Consider the following 15,968-nt stretch of genomic DNA (forward strand, 5'->3'; position numbering starts at 1 on the left):
TTTCTGTCTCTACTGCTGTCAGTACGGACTTCCATTAATTAGCACCAGTGCCCTTCAACAACTGTGCGTTCTCCTTTCTCTTCTTTCACTTGCTCTGTTGTCACTGCCTCTACCACTTCAGTGAAACCACCTTCAGTCAAGGTGGCCAGTGACTGCTTAAGTGTCAAAGGCAAAGCTGTAGTTCTCATTTCGTATCTTTCGTCATCTCATTGTATTCCATGGTACCTCCCTGCCTTTCTTCCTTGGTCCTTTTCAGAAGATCTTTTTCCTCTGCCAGTTCTGTCATTGTCTCTACGGTTCTGCTTTTGGCCCTAATCCTCCAGTCTTCTCCCTCTACCCATGTTCCTTCAGTGATAGCACCCGCTAATCTAATTTCTGCTACTTGCTATGTAGTGACCACTTCTGTGCCTTTACGTTTTGCTCAGGTTTCTTCCCCAAGCCTCACTCTCAAGAATATCTGGTTGTCCTCACTCGAATCTTCTACATCTCAATTTCTTATGCACCAAACTAAACCCGTTGTCTTCCTTATTAAACTTCTTAATTCACTAGTATTCTCTACCCCATTTGTCACTGCCGTCCACCCACATGTAGTCAGGTACCATGTTGCTCTGCTTTTAGTGTCTGGGTGTTTCCCAAGTACTAATTCTTCTCTCCTTTTCCCTTCCCCACCTACCTCCACTGCCCTAATCTTCACCCTTCCTCTCCAGCCTAACTGGTCTCCCTGCCGCTACTCTGCCCTCTCTGAATCCATCCCGAGAGAGAGTCATGCATCTGAAACCCAGCTCTGATCCGTCAGTGGCTGTCTGCAACTAAAGTTCTCGAATATGTGTACAAGGTTACAGTCGGGCTCCAGCTTCTTTCCTGGCCTCGCTCTAGAGAGTCCAGCAACACAATACACCAGGCAGTTTTCTTACTCCTGCATTTTCCGTTGTCTTGTTTCCCAGTCCCCGCTTGGCTAAGTCCTGCCCAGCCTGAGGACATGCCAGGCACCCCTGGTACTTGGAAGCCTTCCCCGACTTCTCCATTTCTGGGCTGCTTGCCATGAATCTCAGTCATTGTGCTCATCCCACTGCCCTTTGGGGTCAGCTGTGTGTGTTTCTTGGTCCCACTAGACTTTGCTTTCCTTAAAGACAGAGACAGTGCCTTATGTCTTCACATATAGGAGGCGTTCAACGTATGTTTTTTAAGTGAAGACTGGATAAGGACAATAAATCAATTTGATGTCGACAAAAAAGGGCAGAAGTAATCTATGCATAGTAGTACCTTTAGGAGGGGGCACGAAGGGGGTTTCTGCGGTACTGATAATGCTCTGGGTTGTGATCTGGTGTGTTCAGTGGAGGAAGATTCATTGAGCTGTGTGTGGTACGCGTCCTTTTCTACATTTATGTTCTGCTTCCATGAAAAGTTAAAAAAAATTAATTTGATGTCTTTGGTACCCAGTGTAGAAAATTTAGTTTTTCCTTTCAAGCTTTTAGAGTTTTTTTTTTTTTTTTTTTACAGAATATCAGTTTAGATGTCACAACAAAGAACCAGGCTAGTGGTATTCCTTGACGTTAAGGAAGAGTGAGATGAAAAAGCGTCAGCGTGGGTGGGGTTGTCTGGTCCTCTAAAGAGGGCCAGTGGCGGTCCAGTGGTTAAGACTCTGCCTTTCTAATGCAGGGAGTACAGTTTGATCCCTGGTCAGGGAACTAAGATCCCACATGCCACGTGGCGTGGCCAAATAAATAAATAAATAAAGAGGGCCAGTGAGGGCCAGCCCTGATGGATAGACTTGCAGCGACGTGCACTTCTGTCACACTTAGCATAGGGGCCATATGCTAATAATCATCAACGTGCTCTGGGCCTGCCAACAGTGACAGGGAGACTTCATCTCGGATGTGACTATGAATAATTCATAAACCTGGTTATCTGGAAATTTGTGGTCATCAGTAGCATTTGAATGAAAATATGCAATCATTATTCTAAATCTGTTTTTTTATTTCTACTTTCTTTTTGTCTCCCCCTCCCTGTACCACAGCTTAAACATCTCAGTCTTTCCTGAGTACTTGGAAACTGCCGGGGCCCCTGATAATGTGCTGACTGGTCGCTATGGGCAGACGGTACCCAGAGGCTCACTGTTATCCAGGCAGCTCATGTATGTATGGGATTTGTCTCTCTCTTTTTTTCCTTTAATTTTCAGTGTAGAATATTGCAGGCTACTGAACTGGTGAAGGTTTATAAGATATATATGACAGTGTTTAGAAATGCAGGAGAATGGATCCGCTCTAGGGTAAGTTTTTAATATTGAATGATGAGAAATGTTATCTAAATTAGGATTTTTATAATTCAGTGGCCCTCCTATAAGACAGACCAGAAGGGTATATCAGCCATCTGCCTTTTCTGTTTCAGCGCATCCACTCACATACAGGTTTTTTTGTTTGTTTGTTTAAGTTTTCCTTTTTCATCACAATACACAACATTTGAAACAATAGCAATGCCATAAATTAGAAACATTTCCCAGTGATTTAAAAACTTCTTTTGCAATAAAAAAAATTCATGGACCCGGAAGAGGTCCTCAGGGTATGTCGTTGTTGAATACATGTTGGCGAGAGAGTCCCTGACTCTAATTTTTTTTTTTTTTTTTTTTTTGTGGTACGTGGGCCTCTCACTGTTGTGGCCTCTCCCATTGCGGAGCACAGGCTCCGGATGTGCAGGCTCAGCAGCCGTGGCTCACGGGCCCAGCCGCTCCGCGGCACATGGGATCCTTCCAGACCGGGGCACGAACCCGTGTCTCCTGCATCGGCAGGCGGACTCTCAACCACTGCGCCACCAGGGAAGCCCCCGACTCTAATTTCTTAACATTCTCCATAGGAGGAAGCTGTTGATTCCCTCAGTGATGACTTTCTGTGTCTCACAACAGTTAAGTTTTCCCAACAGTAGTCTTTTGGGAGTGGCTACAAATGCAGCCTTTTCCTATTTGGCTCTACCCTGATAACTTAGGACAAGAATGATTATTTAATGATCTCTCTTATTTCTATAGAGCATAGTCTGTCTCAAACTTATTTTTTGCTCTCTTTAGTCTTTCAGCCTTGGGCCAGCTGTTTAGGTATTTACCTGTTTTTGTTGCTGCCCTTTGGACCTCTGGAATTTTGAATTCAAATCAGGGGTGTGTTTGGGGTAATTCCTCAGAGTGCCTTTGCTCCCCTATCCTTTCTGGAGTTAATGGTTATTCACAGTTACCGTTAAGCCCCATTTCCTTGTACATTTCTTTTTCTTTTTTCTTCGTAGAAAAGTTAGAACCATCCTCAAACCCTCCCGCAGACAACTGCTTCTAAAATAAGCCAGATCGGTGGAAGCAGCAGCGGAAGGGAGCGCTGACAGCAGACTGGGGGCTCAGACCAACCACCAGCGTTAGAGCTGGCTGGGATGGGAGCAGTGGCTTTTACTGATAGACTTTCGTATCCTCCAAGGGCATCACTGTATTACTCTAAAGTCAGCCATTTTTATAGTGAACATTATCAGAAAAAGTTTACCCTTGTCATACTGTAAGACAGAGATTGGCAAAGCGTGGCCCATGGGCCAGATCTAGCCCATGCCTGTTTTTGTAGGGCCTAACAATGGTTTTCATGTTTTTGAATGGTTACCTACATAATCTGTTTTGCCTCTTGGCCCTCAGAGCCTAAAATACCTACAGTCTGGTCTGTTAAGAAAAAATTTGCCTGTCTCTGCTGTAGAAAAAGTTGGAAGGCATGTAGTACGATTCAATCACATGAAATTGTTAACATTCGACTGTTTTTGACCTACAAAAATGCTGATTGCTTATGGTTCAATCTAATATATATTGAGGAAATTCTTCCTTTAAAATGCTTAAGATTTTTTTTTTTTTTTAATTTTTTTTGCGGTATGCGGGCCTCTCACTGTTGTGGCCTCTCCCGTTGCGGAGCACAGGCTCCGGACGCGCAGGCTCAGCGGCCATGGCTCACGGGCCCAGCCGCTCCGCGGCATGTGGGATCTTCCCAGACCGGGGCACAAGCCTGTGTCCCCTGCATCGGCAGGCGGACTCTCAACCACTGCACCACCAGGGAAGCCCTAAAATCCTTAAGATTTTAAAGTTTGGCTTCTTGGAGTAGAAGAAGTAAATTTCCTTGGAAAATTCACAAGTGTGGTCCTGCTCATTTTTCACCACCATCGTACCTCTCCTCTCCAGAGTTTTCTAAAGGGCCGTCAAGTAGTTGAGAGGAAGCGCTTCTTTTTCACTTGGCTTAATTCTTACTAATACTCTCTAGGAGAAAACTGTCTTCTTATCTCACCCTTCCTGGGTGCTAGGAATGAGCTAGCCACCCCCAGAATAGAGGTGGCTGCTATGAATACGCCGAGGCCTCTGCTGGACACGTCACCTGGGCCTTTTTCTGGCCGGAAGGAGGGTGCGTGTCTGCCTTGTCCAGGGGGCATGCATGATGGTTCCTTGGCCTGCTGCGTGTCTGCGTTCCTTGAACCATCCTTCCCTGGACCTAGAACGTGGTTCGCACCCTTCTGTGCTTTCCACCTCCCTTTCCAGTGTTATTGATCCCCTAGTCCAAAGCATTAAAACCATCATTTATTTTATGCGGTTTGTTTTCCATTCTTCCCCCCCGCCCCTTTGTACTTCCCCTTTCCTGATTGTTAAGTAAGATTTGCTTGTTGAAATCTCCAGCTGACATTCTTTAGTGGCTACCCTTGGTGGTAGGAAACGTTCACCTCAACTGCTGTGTCTCCTGTCACCTAAGGCAAGAAATCTAAGATGACTTGGGGCCTCCGGGCCCGGCCTAGGTCTGATCGGGAACTTTAGACATGAATAGTTCCCTGGAGATGGGAAACTATTTCAGGGGAAAGAAATTCTCTGGAGTTTATAATTTTGTCATTAAGTGTGGTCACAGCCCTCCGTCAAGGGTTGGAAGTACATACTGCTCTGAATTGATTCCGAGGCTTGCATGGCAAATGGGAGTTCCGGATTTTCCTTTTTCGTGTTTTGGGACCACTGTTGTGCCTTTCAAGGCTTTTCTCAGGACAGGATGCTGTTCTTTGGTGGAATGTGGAGTGGCATCCATTGAGCACCAAAGTAAGAAGTCAGTAGCTAGAGCTGACCTTTCCCCACTTTTCATATAGATATTTGTGCTTGTGTTAAGACTAGAGTTGAATTATCCTGGAAATTACTAGTCAGATTGCATCCTTATTTATTTTTGTTTGCATCTTGTAGTTTCCTTGTGTGACTGCAGTATCCGCTCTAACCCTGACCATCAGAGTCTGGACCTCTGGCCGGAAGTCTCTCTCCCTGCAAATTTGACTCCTGCATAGTGGCCACATTAATCTCACAGAAGCACAGCTCTAATCACATCACTTCCCTGTGCTCAGCGCATCCCCGCTAGTCTAGAAGGTCACCCTGACATTGGAGTCCTCCACGTTTTCTTTCACTGCTCCTTATAATACCCATGATTACTGGTTGGTTACTGATGTGATTGTCGTTGGTGGTAGTCTTACTCCTCAGTAGGTGTCCCGTGTTGGCCCGAGTGGGCTGCTCCTGCCGAGACACACCCTTTGCCTTTGGCTCACTCATTGTTCATGCTGTGCCCTCTCTGGAATGAGGATCCCTCTGTGGAGAACCTGCTAAAACCCCATTCTGACTTTCGGGTGCAGCAGAGTTGCCCTCTTTCCCAGGAAGCTTCCCTCGTTTCCCAGCAGGAGGCACGCGTTCCTGTAGCTCTTACATCTCCCTTGTGAAGCTTGTGTCCCAAATTACTCATTCTATCTTGGCGTGCGTGTATACTTCGTCAGACCTTTGAAACTAAACTCTGTTTCATCTCCCTCCTCTCCTCTGTGTATGAGGACAGTGCTCCATCAGTGGTAGAAGCTCAAATATTTGTGGAATCACTTTGGGCTTAGGGGTGACACTGGGTGATAACTGTCCTCAGGAAGCCCCTATAAAGCATTTTCCAGAGAACTTGGTGGAACCTGTGCAGACCAAGGCCAAGGCCAAGGCCAAGAGGGTGTAATTAAGGCCTCCAGGGCTGTGCATGTGCTGGGCCCTGTGCTGCTTGCCCACCCCTGGCTCTCCTGCCTTTCCTTCCCTCTCACTCACAGGGTGGGCATTTCCTCCTTTTCTTAAGAAATTGCCGTTTAAAAAGTTTAAACAGTAGCAGGCAAATATGATTATTTCTTTTGGCCTTCCCTCCTTGACTTCCCCTGTTCTCAGTGATGAAAGACATTGGTTTTGTTTGTAGTCCTACTCCATGCCACTCACTGTGTACTGAATTTACTAGAAATTCTCCACTTCAAATGGGATATACTTCGAAAGGGTCATCATATCATCCCCATTTCACAGATGAGAATACTGAGGCTTGAAACAACAAAGTGACTTGTCACCGCGGAGTTGCAGTTTGAGCCTAGGTTTATCTGCCTTTTCTGTCTGTGTTCTTTCCTCTCACCAGGCTTTCTAGTGACCTCGTCATCACTTGGGTGATCACTTATTTAGATGTTGTCCACTCTCCTGTTCTCCACACCATGGCTTTTAGTAACATGGTCTTAAGAGGCCTAAAAGATTCTGCATCACACGATGCTGACATCTGTCTCATGTCTCCTCTTTTATCCATTATTTGAACCCAGTAATTACAGGTAATGTGAAGGCCCTAGGAGAGCACTTCATATAGAAAGAGTAATAATAATACAGAAATAGTAACAATGCTTTAAAAATCATGCAAGTATCATATGTTTAATATAGAAATTTTTAAATTTTTATTTTATATTGAAGTATAGTTGATCTATAATGTTGTGTTAGATTCAGGTGTACAGCAAAGTGAATCAGTTATACATATACATATATCCATTCTTTTTCAGAATCTTTTCCCATAGAGTTCCGTGTGCTATATAGTAGGTCCTTGTTGATTATCTATTTTATACATAGTAGTGTGTATATGTTAATCCCAAACTTCTAATTTATCCCGCCCCTCCACCTTTCCCTTTCGGTAACCATAAGTTTGTTTTCTAGGTCTGAGTCTGTTTCTGTTTTGTAAATAAGTTCATTTGTACCATTTTTTTTTTAGATTCTACATATAAGTGATATATGATATTTGTCTGACTTACTTCACTTAGTGTGATAATCTCTAGGTCCATCCATGTTGCTGCAAATGGCATTTCATTCTTTTTTATGGCTGAGTAGTATTCCATTGTATATATGTACCACATCTTCTTTATCCATTCCTCTGTAGATGGACATTTAGGTTGCTTCCAAGTCTTGGCTATTGTAAACAGTGCTGAAGTGAACAATGGGATGCATGAATCTTTCAGAATTATGATTTTCTCTGGGCCCAGGAGTAGGATTGCTGGATCGTATGGTAACTCTATTTGTAATTTTTTAAGGAACCTCTTATACTGTTCTCCATAATGGCTGTGCTGATTTACGTTCCCACCAACAGGGTAGGAGGGTTCCCTTTTCTCCATACCCTCTCCGGCATTTATTGTTTGTAGACTTTTTGATGATGGCCATTCTGACTGGTGTGAGGTTTTTCTTTTTTTTTTTTTTTTTTTGTGGTACATGGGCCTCTCACTGTTGTGGCCTCTCCCGTTGCGGAGCGCAGGCTCAGTGGCCATGGCCGACGGGCCCAGCTGCTCCGCGGCATGTGGGATCTTCCCGGACTGGGGCACAAGCCCGTGTCCCCTGCATCGGCAGGCGGACCGTCAACCACTGCGCCACAAGGGAAGCCCAGTGTGAGGTTTTTTTAAAATAAATTTATTTATTTACTTATGGCTGTGTTGGGTCTTCGTTGCTGCGCACAGGCTTTCTCTAGTTGCAACGAGTGGGCTTCTCATTGTGGCGGCTTCTCTTGTTACGGAGCACAGGCTCTAGTCACTTGGGCTTCAGTAGTTGTGGCACGTGGGCTCAGTAGTTGTGGCTCACGGGCTCTAGAGTGCAGGCTCATTAGTTGTGGGGCACGGGCTTAGTTGGTCGGCGCCATGTGGGATCTTCCTGGACTAGGGCTTGAACCCGTGTCCCCTGCATTGACAGGCGGATTCTTAACCACTGCGCCACCAGGGAAGTCCCTCATTGTAGTTTTGATTTGCATTTCTCTAATTCTTAGCGATGTTGAGCATTGGAAAATTTTTAAAATGACGAAAAGAGAAAATAAGTTCTCACAACCCTATATACCAAGAGATAACTGTTAAACATTTTGTTGAATGCTTTCCTGTACTTCCAGTATTCTCTCTTAATATATTTATTTATTCTGTTTATTTACAGTAATAAGATAATGTCAGACACTGTGTTTACTCAACAAAGTGTCGTAAATACCTTTCTAGACCAGTAGCAACTCAGAAGTATCTGTAGCCTGTAGTGGACTTACTTACGTGATGTCCCAGAGGAAGGCAGTTAAAGCAGGTGAGTGCAGGGAGCCTGATTCCCCTCCACAGGAGGAGGGACTTTTATCATGGTTAAGAAGATGTTGGCCAGGACCCACTGAATTGGTTTTCTCCATCCATTAACACATCTCAACTCTCAGTTTGAAAAGCACTGCCCTAGAGATTACAGAGTACTGGAGGGCAAGCTTGGGCAGACTTGGAGTTTTCAGGGAGTGGGGGAGGGTTCTGAACTCAGTTGGGGTTTGAGGAAACATGGGGAATTTTTTGTTCCTTTGTTTGTTTTGGCCGCACCGCGCTGCGTGCAGGATCTTAGTTCCCCGACCAGGGATGGAACCAGCGCCCCCTGCAGTGGAAGCGCTGAGTCTTAACCACTGGACCACCAGGGAAGTCCCAACATTGGGAATTTGAGTTAAGACCTGAGAGCAGTGCCCAAGATCATTCACAGCCAAGTGTGGGTCTCACTGCCTGGAACAGCCAGGACGTGACGTGGCATCCCAGGAGAGGGGCTTTCTGTTCTGGTTTTCATTGGTTTTCCTGGTGTGGGAGGAAGGCCTGCAGGATTGTCCCGATCACCTGCAGGGGATCACAGCAGGGAAGTCCCTGGGGAGTCTCAGGGTTGTAGTGAGTCCATGAATGAAAAGTGGATGTATGTAGGAGTTGGGAAAGGTTAAAGGGAACACAATTTTTAAAGTACACTGATTAGATTTTTCTTCTGTCCAAGAAAAAAAATCTATATATTTTAGAAAATGTGTAAATACTAAAAAGCCCAAGGGAGAAAAAAACCATCCTTAACATTTTGCATGTCTTTATAATCTTTGTGTGTGTGTCTATATAAGCACCTGTTCTTTCATGTTAGCATTATTGTCATCATCATCTTATTTTATGACCTACTTTTTGTTGCTTAATTCATCATGGAAATTTCTGATATTAAATATTCTTCTAGTAGGCGGTTTTTACTGATCTTATACTTTATTACAATGCATGGATGTATCATAATTAACAGTCACCCATTGTTGAACATTTAAGTTATTTCCAGTCTGTTGCTGTCCTTCTAGATTACTAAGTCTTTTTTTGTGTGTGTGCTTAAGAAATATTTGAAGTGAAATTGCTAAGTTGAAGGGTTGCTTGCATATTTTAAAGACATTGCTACACACATCCAAACTGCTCTCTAGAGAAGTTTTATTTACTTTCATCATTCTTGTGTGAAGATTGCCCATTTCTTCCTACTCCGGAAACAGAGACAGAGAGAGAAAAAAAACACTTTTCTATATGACAGGTGAAATATGCTATCTTCATTGTTGTAGTTTGCATTTCCTTTTTATTAATATTGAGGCTTAGATTTAAAATTTTTAAATTCAGTTTATTTAAACTTAAAAAAAAAGTTTATCTGTTCAGTAGCCCAAAATCAGCCACTTTAAATATGTGTGATGCAAATGTAAAAAAAGTCAGTTTGACTTGTGTTGGTAATACGACTTGTCTTCATTACACGTAGTTTGTATTGGTTATAAGCTGAAAGTCTGATTCTTTAAAGAGATAAGGTTGCTAGATTTTTCATATGATAATAACTTGGGGATTTAATTAAAATATGAAACCAAGCCCTCAGACTTAGGACTCTGGACTTAAAAGTCGACAGCCTGTGAGAGAGTCCTCTGACTGGGAGATGGGAGGCCTGAGTTCTAGCCCTGGCCCTGCCGTTCCTGGGCTGAGGGCATAGAAGAGTCATTAGAACCAACTGAATCTCACTTCTGACATCTGTCAATTGAGGAGCTGGACTGGATGATGTTTAACCTCTAGCTCAAAAATTCTTTAGTATATTTGCTTTCCAGAGAAAGAACTGCAACTGAACCTGGGCTCTAGGGAGAACCAAGCCAAAGGCAGAGCAATTATATTCAAGACGTAGAACACAAAACATGAACGGATAGTGAAGTAGTGTTTGACCTTGGATTTTAACTGCTTAAAATACCTGCAAACAGGCCAAGACAAAGAGCATTGAAATGAGAGGTCAGAGCCGAGTAAATAAAGGAAATCCACTTTACTACACAACTGCAGTGACAAAAACACAAGTGCTTTTACATGATAGTGTTTAGATAGCTCGCCAGTTTAGACAGGTGTGTTAGTACCTGTTTCCTGGTGTCATTGTGTAAATGCTTCTGATAGGAAAAGTCCTGAGAACCATTATGAATGTCATTAAGTACAGGACCTGACATATAGTAAATGCTCAATACATACATGTATTTTATATATAATGAATGAACAAAGGGGATTCCTTGCACATTACAAGTTTTTCCAAATCCTACTTTCTAACACACATGGTTCTACTGCTTTAGTTGTGTTCAGGGTAGCCTCTTTCTGAACATGACAACCCGTTTTGTTTGCATCCACCTGACTTCATCAACCCTCTCATCCAAATCTCCTTAGTGTTCTCCTCTGCAAACTGGGAGGCCGTTCTCATGCCAAACTGGGAAGTCATTCTAATGCCCTTGTATGTTTTGGTATCAGTTTCCTTTGTTTCTCTCAAGGCGGAATCATTCCTCTTCTTCTGCTTACCTTTTGTATTAGTTTTCTGATGCTGCTGTAATGAATTACTGCAAACTTGGTGACTTAATACAAATTTACTCTCTTAACTATTTGGGAAGCCAGATGTCTGCAAGAAGTCTTACTGCGCTATCAAGTTGGCAGGGCTGATTCCTCTTGAAAGCTCTAGGGGAGAATCTGCATTCCTGACTTTTTCAGCTTTTAGTGACTGCCTGTATTCCTTGGTTTGTGGCCCCTTTCTCCGTCTTCAAAGTGAATCACTCTCATCTCTGCTCACATAACCCTCTCCTCTTCTGCAGTCAAATCTCTCTCTGCTTCCTCTTACAGAGACAAATTGTGATTACATTTAGGGTCCACCCAGAACATCAGCTTCTCTCCCCATCTCAAGACTTTAACCTAATCATAGTTGCTGTTTTATTGCCCATATAAGTTTCTAGGGATTAGGATGGAGATATCTTTTGAGGGGAGGGGATGACATTATTCAGCCTACCTTTTTTTCTTTCCCACCCTGAACTTTTTCCTTTTCTACTTACTGCCAACTATTTGCTGTTATAGGAACACACACACACACACACACACACACACACACACACACACACACACAGCTATTGCATTTACCTAGAGAAATATTAGTTTCCTCCCCAAACAAACAAACATTCATTCCATGTCTGAATTGCTGTGCCAGGTACTCTAACCAAAAAGGGTAAGATTGCTCCTTAGCTGACAGGACTAGGAGGCAAGGTATAGTACAGAGGAGAATATAAAGAAGCCCCAAATTTAAGATACTGTTTTGTTGGCAAATCTGCAACCCCTATTAAAACAAACCCTCCTTATTAGCTGAGCCACCTTCAAATTCATGAATTCCCTCCTTGGCTGTTTCTTATCTATTCCTGAACTTGCGCATTGAGGGTTTTTGCATCCATCCCCCTCCCAAAATGAGATATAATTAACATACTATAAATTCACCCCTTTAAAGTGTAAAATCCAGTTGCATTTAGTATATTCATAAAGTTGTACAACCATCACCACTATCTAATTCCAGGATGTTTTTATCACCCTGAAATGAAACCCTGTATCCATCATTGACTGTCCCTCCACATTGCTCTCCTTCTCTCCAGGAAGCGAAGAATCTACTTTCTGTCTCTATGGATTTGCATATTGTGGACATTTCGTATGACTGGAATCACATAATATGTAGTTGGCCCTCTGAATCTGCAGGTTCCTCATCCATGATTCGACCAACCGCTGCTAGAAAATACTTGGGAAAAAAATTCCAGAAAGTTCCAAAAAGCAAAAGTTGACTTTGTTATGTGCTGGCAACTGTTTCCATAGCATTTACATTGTATTAGGTTATTATAAGTAATCTAGAGATGATTTAAGTTAAACAGGAGGATGTGTGTAGGTTATACGCACATTCTACACTGTTTTATATAAGGGACTTGAGCACCCGCAGATTTTGATGTTTCCTAGGGGTCCTGGAACCAATCCCCCACGGAAACCAAGGGATGACTGTATGGCCTTTCGTCAGTTAACATAATGTTTTCAAAGTTCCCCCATGTTGTATTGATAGTACTTACCAGCATTTTATTCTTTTTTATTGCTGAATAATACTCCATTGTATAGATATGCCACATTTGGTTTATATATTCATCAGTTTATGGACGTTTGAGTTGTCTCCACTTTTTGCTGTTATGAGTAATGTTGCTGTGAACAATCATGTACAAACTTTTGAGTGGACAAATGTTTTCATTAGGTAGCTATATGGGAGTGGAATTGCTAGGTCATAAGGTAACCCTGTCTTTAACTTTTTGAGTAACTGCTAGTGTTTTACAAAGTAGCTGAGCCCTTTCACAATCCCACCAGTACTATAGGAGGGTTCCAGTGTCTTGACATCCTTGCCAGACTGTTTATTGTCAGTCTCTGATTATAGCTGTCCTGGTGGGTGTGAAGTGGTATCTCACTCTGGGTTTGATTTGCATTTACCTGATGACTACTAATGTTGTACATCTTTTCAAATCCTTTGTTCATTTTAAATTGAGTTATGTACCCTTTTTTTAAATTGTAAGAGTTCTTTATATATTCTGAATACTAGACCCTTATCAGATTTATACAATTTTTCTCCCGTTCTGTGGGTTGTATTTTTAGTTTCTTGATAGTGTCCTTTAAAGCGCAAAAGTTTTATACTTTGATGAAGTCCAATTTATCTTGTTTTTTTTTTTTTGGTCACTTGTACTATTGATGGCATATCTAAGAAACCATTGCCTAATCCAAGGTGTTGAAGATTTACTCCCTTTTTTTTCTAATAATTTTATAGTTTTAGGGCTTACCTTTAGGTGTTTGATTCATTTGAGTTAATATTTGTATATGGTCCAACTTCCTTCTCTTGCATGTTCATATCCAGTTGTACCGGTACTGTTTGTTGAAAGACTATTCTTTCCCTTTTCAGGATAAGCTTTTTATATTCTACAGAGAAACCAGATGGGTTTTGATAGGGATTGTGTTTAATCTTGAGATTGTTTTGGGAAGTAGTGCCATGTTAATAATTTAATTCTTCCAAATCTTTGTCTATGGATAGCTTTCCATTTATTTAAGTCTCCTTTAATTTCTTTTAATAATGTTTTATAGTTTTTAGTGTACAAGTCTTGCACTTCTTTGTTAAATTTATTCCTATTTTATTCTTTTTGATGCTATTATAAATGGACTTTTTTATAAATTTCATTTTCAGATTGTTGCTAGTGCATGGAAGTAGAATTGATTTGTGTGTATGTGTATCTCTCTTTCTATAGATCAGTCTATCTAGAGAGAGAGAGAGAGGGAGGGATCTTGTTTTTTTGGGGGTTTTAAAATAAATTTATTTATTTATTTATTTATTTATTTTTGGCTGTGTTGGGTCTTCGTTGCAGCGCGCAGCCATTCTCTAGTTGTGGCGAGAGTGGGCTACTCTTTGTTGTGGTGCGCAGGCTTCTCATTGCCATGGCTTCTCGTGTTGCAGAGCACGGCCTCTAGGCGCCCGGGCTTCAGTAGTTGTGGCACACGGGTTCAGTCGTCGTGGCTCATGGGCTCCGTAGTTATGGCACACGGGCTTAGCTGCTCCGTGGCATGTGGGATCTTCCCAGATCAGGGATCGAACCTGTGTCCCCTGCATTGGCAGGCGGATTCTTAACCACTGAGCCACCAGGGAAGTCGGATCTTGTTTTTTTTAATTTTCCCTTCCTTCACTTTTGGAGTTTGTAGTCGATTTTTTCAGTTTCACCTACTATCCTTCCATATTATCCCATTTTTACTTTTTTTTCAGTTATTTAAATATATTTTTAAAGCCTCTTTCACACTGTTCTACTATTTTTAGCTCTTGGGGCACCTATTTTTCCATTTGCATTGGCTGTTTCTTAGAGTGGGTTTTTTTCTTCTTTGGTCTTAACCTGTGACTGTGAGTGCCTCTTCCGTGAGGGTTAACATGGGAGTTTCATGGGACTGGGACTGTGGGAACCCAGAGGAGTTTCCTTATTTGTCTCAGTCAGTGCCCGTGGGTATCATTGCTTCTGGGCCATTTTTTTGTATTATTTTCTTGGCCTGGGGCCCTGCTACTACGTGGAGATGATGTATGTGGATACCATACCTCCATGTGGGAACAGTCTTGGAATGCTGATTTCATATTGGTGAGGTTTTGAAAAGTTGATTTTTATTTATTTATTTTTACCCGATCCCCAAATAAAAGCTTCTTGCAAAGCTTAGGGAGTGGGGGGCATGAATGTTTTCTACTGAGGGGCAACCCTGTATGACTGCCCCGTTAAGCTAATAGCTCAGCTCTAGCCAGCCAGTTTCATGAGCCCTATTGTCTGTATGCCCCTTTCCTTCCTATAGGTCATCAGAGTCTTAGGCCCTCGACATTAAGGCTATATCATGTTCTCATAGCCTTTAAGTCTTCAGAGCTTCAACTTTCTCCACTGACTCTGAGTTCCACCTCCAGTTCTGGCCCAGGGATTTATTTTTCATGATTTTGACTTTTTTTCTTTGTATTTAAAATGTCGTTAGTTATATCTTATTCAGTTTTTCTGTGTGTTTGTCATTCTTTGTCATCTTTGCTCACCATATTGATTAGAAACTTTATCACTGCAGTCTGATTAAAGGATTTGTAAGACTTTTTTTTTTTTTGCGGTACACGGGCCTCTCACTGCTGTGACCTCTCCCGTTGCGGAGCACAGGCTCCGGATGCACAGGCCCAGCGGCCATGGCTCACAGGCCCAGCTGCTCCGTGGCATGTGGTATCTTCCCGGACCGGGGCACGAACCCGTGTCCCCTGCATCAGCAGGCGGACTCTCAACCACTGCGCCACCAGGGAAGCCCTTTGTAAGACTTTTGAATCACCAGATTGCAATCCCTGATTTCCTCAGAACTTTAAACATAAATAAGTGGTAAGTAAATGTTAATTCAGTGGATGGGTGTTCTGCAGATCCTTTTACTGAGTTGCCTTGTACCTGAGTAACCACAGTTGTGTAGTGTAGTGAAGTGCAGTCTCATCAGTAGCCACTTCATTCCTTGTGGAATACCACTTTCTGTGCACGTCTCAGAATCAGTAGGTTAGGTTCTAGGTTTTAACATGGCATGTGAACCCAAGCTGTGAAAATGGTTACCTGAGGACTGTATTTTTAGGTATTTACAAATATGGATCTTATTTCATGTCTTAGTAAATAAGGTTCTATCTTGATATTAAGAGTAATAAAGAAAGGTTACTTCTATATATTTATCTTTCTCTGGAGACAGAAATCAAAGTTCGATCATCCAAATTAAAATCTCTTCTTTGTAAATTTTTGCTTTAAAAAAAAAAACAAAAAAAACCTTCTCTATAATCTGCTTCTTCTAAGCTAGAGATTTGAAATCCTGTTTTGTTGTGATAAAAAAAAAGTCTCCTCTTCACAAGGATGCTCTGGACCTAGTGCTTTCCCCTGTAGGATCAGAAAGAGAGAACAGAACTAAGAAGCCGTATGTCAAGTCTTTAGCAGTAGGAATCCACATCCTGGAAGGAAGCCTGCCTGTGTTGGTTGTGGAATGAGACTCTGGAAAACGTG

At 42.3% G+C, this 15,968-nt stretch overlaps 1 protein-coding gene across 17 annotated transcripts in view; it reads left to right on the forward strand.

The window, feature by feature from the left end:
* APBB2 (amyloid beta precursor protein binding family B member 2) overlaps positions 1-15,968 on the forward strand; it is a 384,909-nt gene that overhangs the window by 145,762 nt on the left and 223,179 nt on the right. For 14 of the 17 annotated variants that reach the window (XM_049709563.1, XM_049709564.1, XM_049709570.1 and 11 more), the window contains one exon: positions 2,018-2,134. The exons of the other annotated variants lie outside the window; for them this stretch is intronic. The gene's annotated coding sequence lies outside the window, so the exon portion shown is untranslated. The remainder of the gene's footprint in view (positions 1-2,017; positions 2,135-15,968) is intronic. 17 annotated transcript variants of the gene reach the window in all.

This window comes from Orcinus orca, chromosome 4 (genome assembly GCF_937001465.1).
Source record: "Orcinus orca chromosome 4, mOrcOrc1.1, whole genome shotgun sequence".
NCBI lineage: Eukaryota > Metazoa > Chordata > Mammalia > Artiodactyla > Delphinidae > Orcinus > Orcinus orca.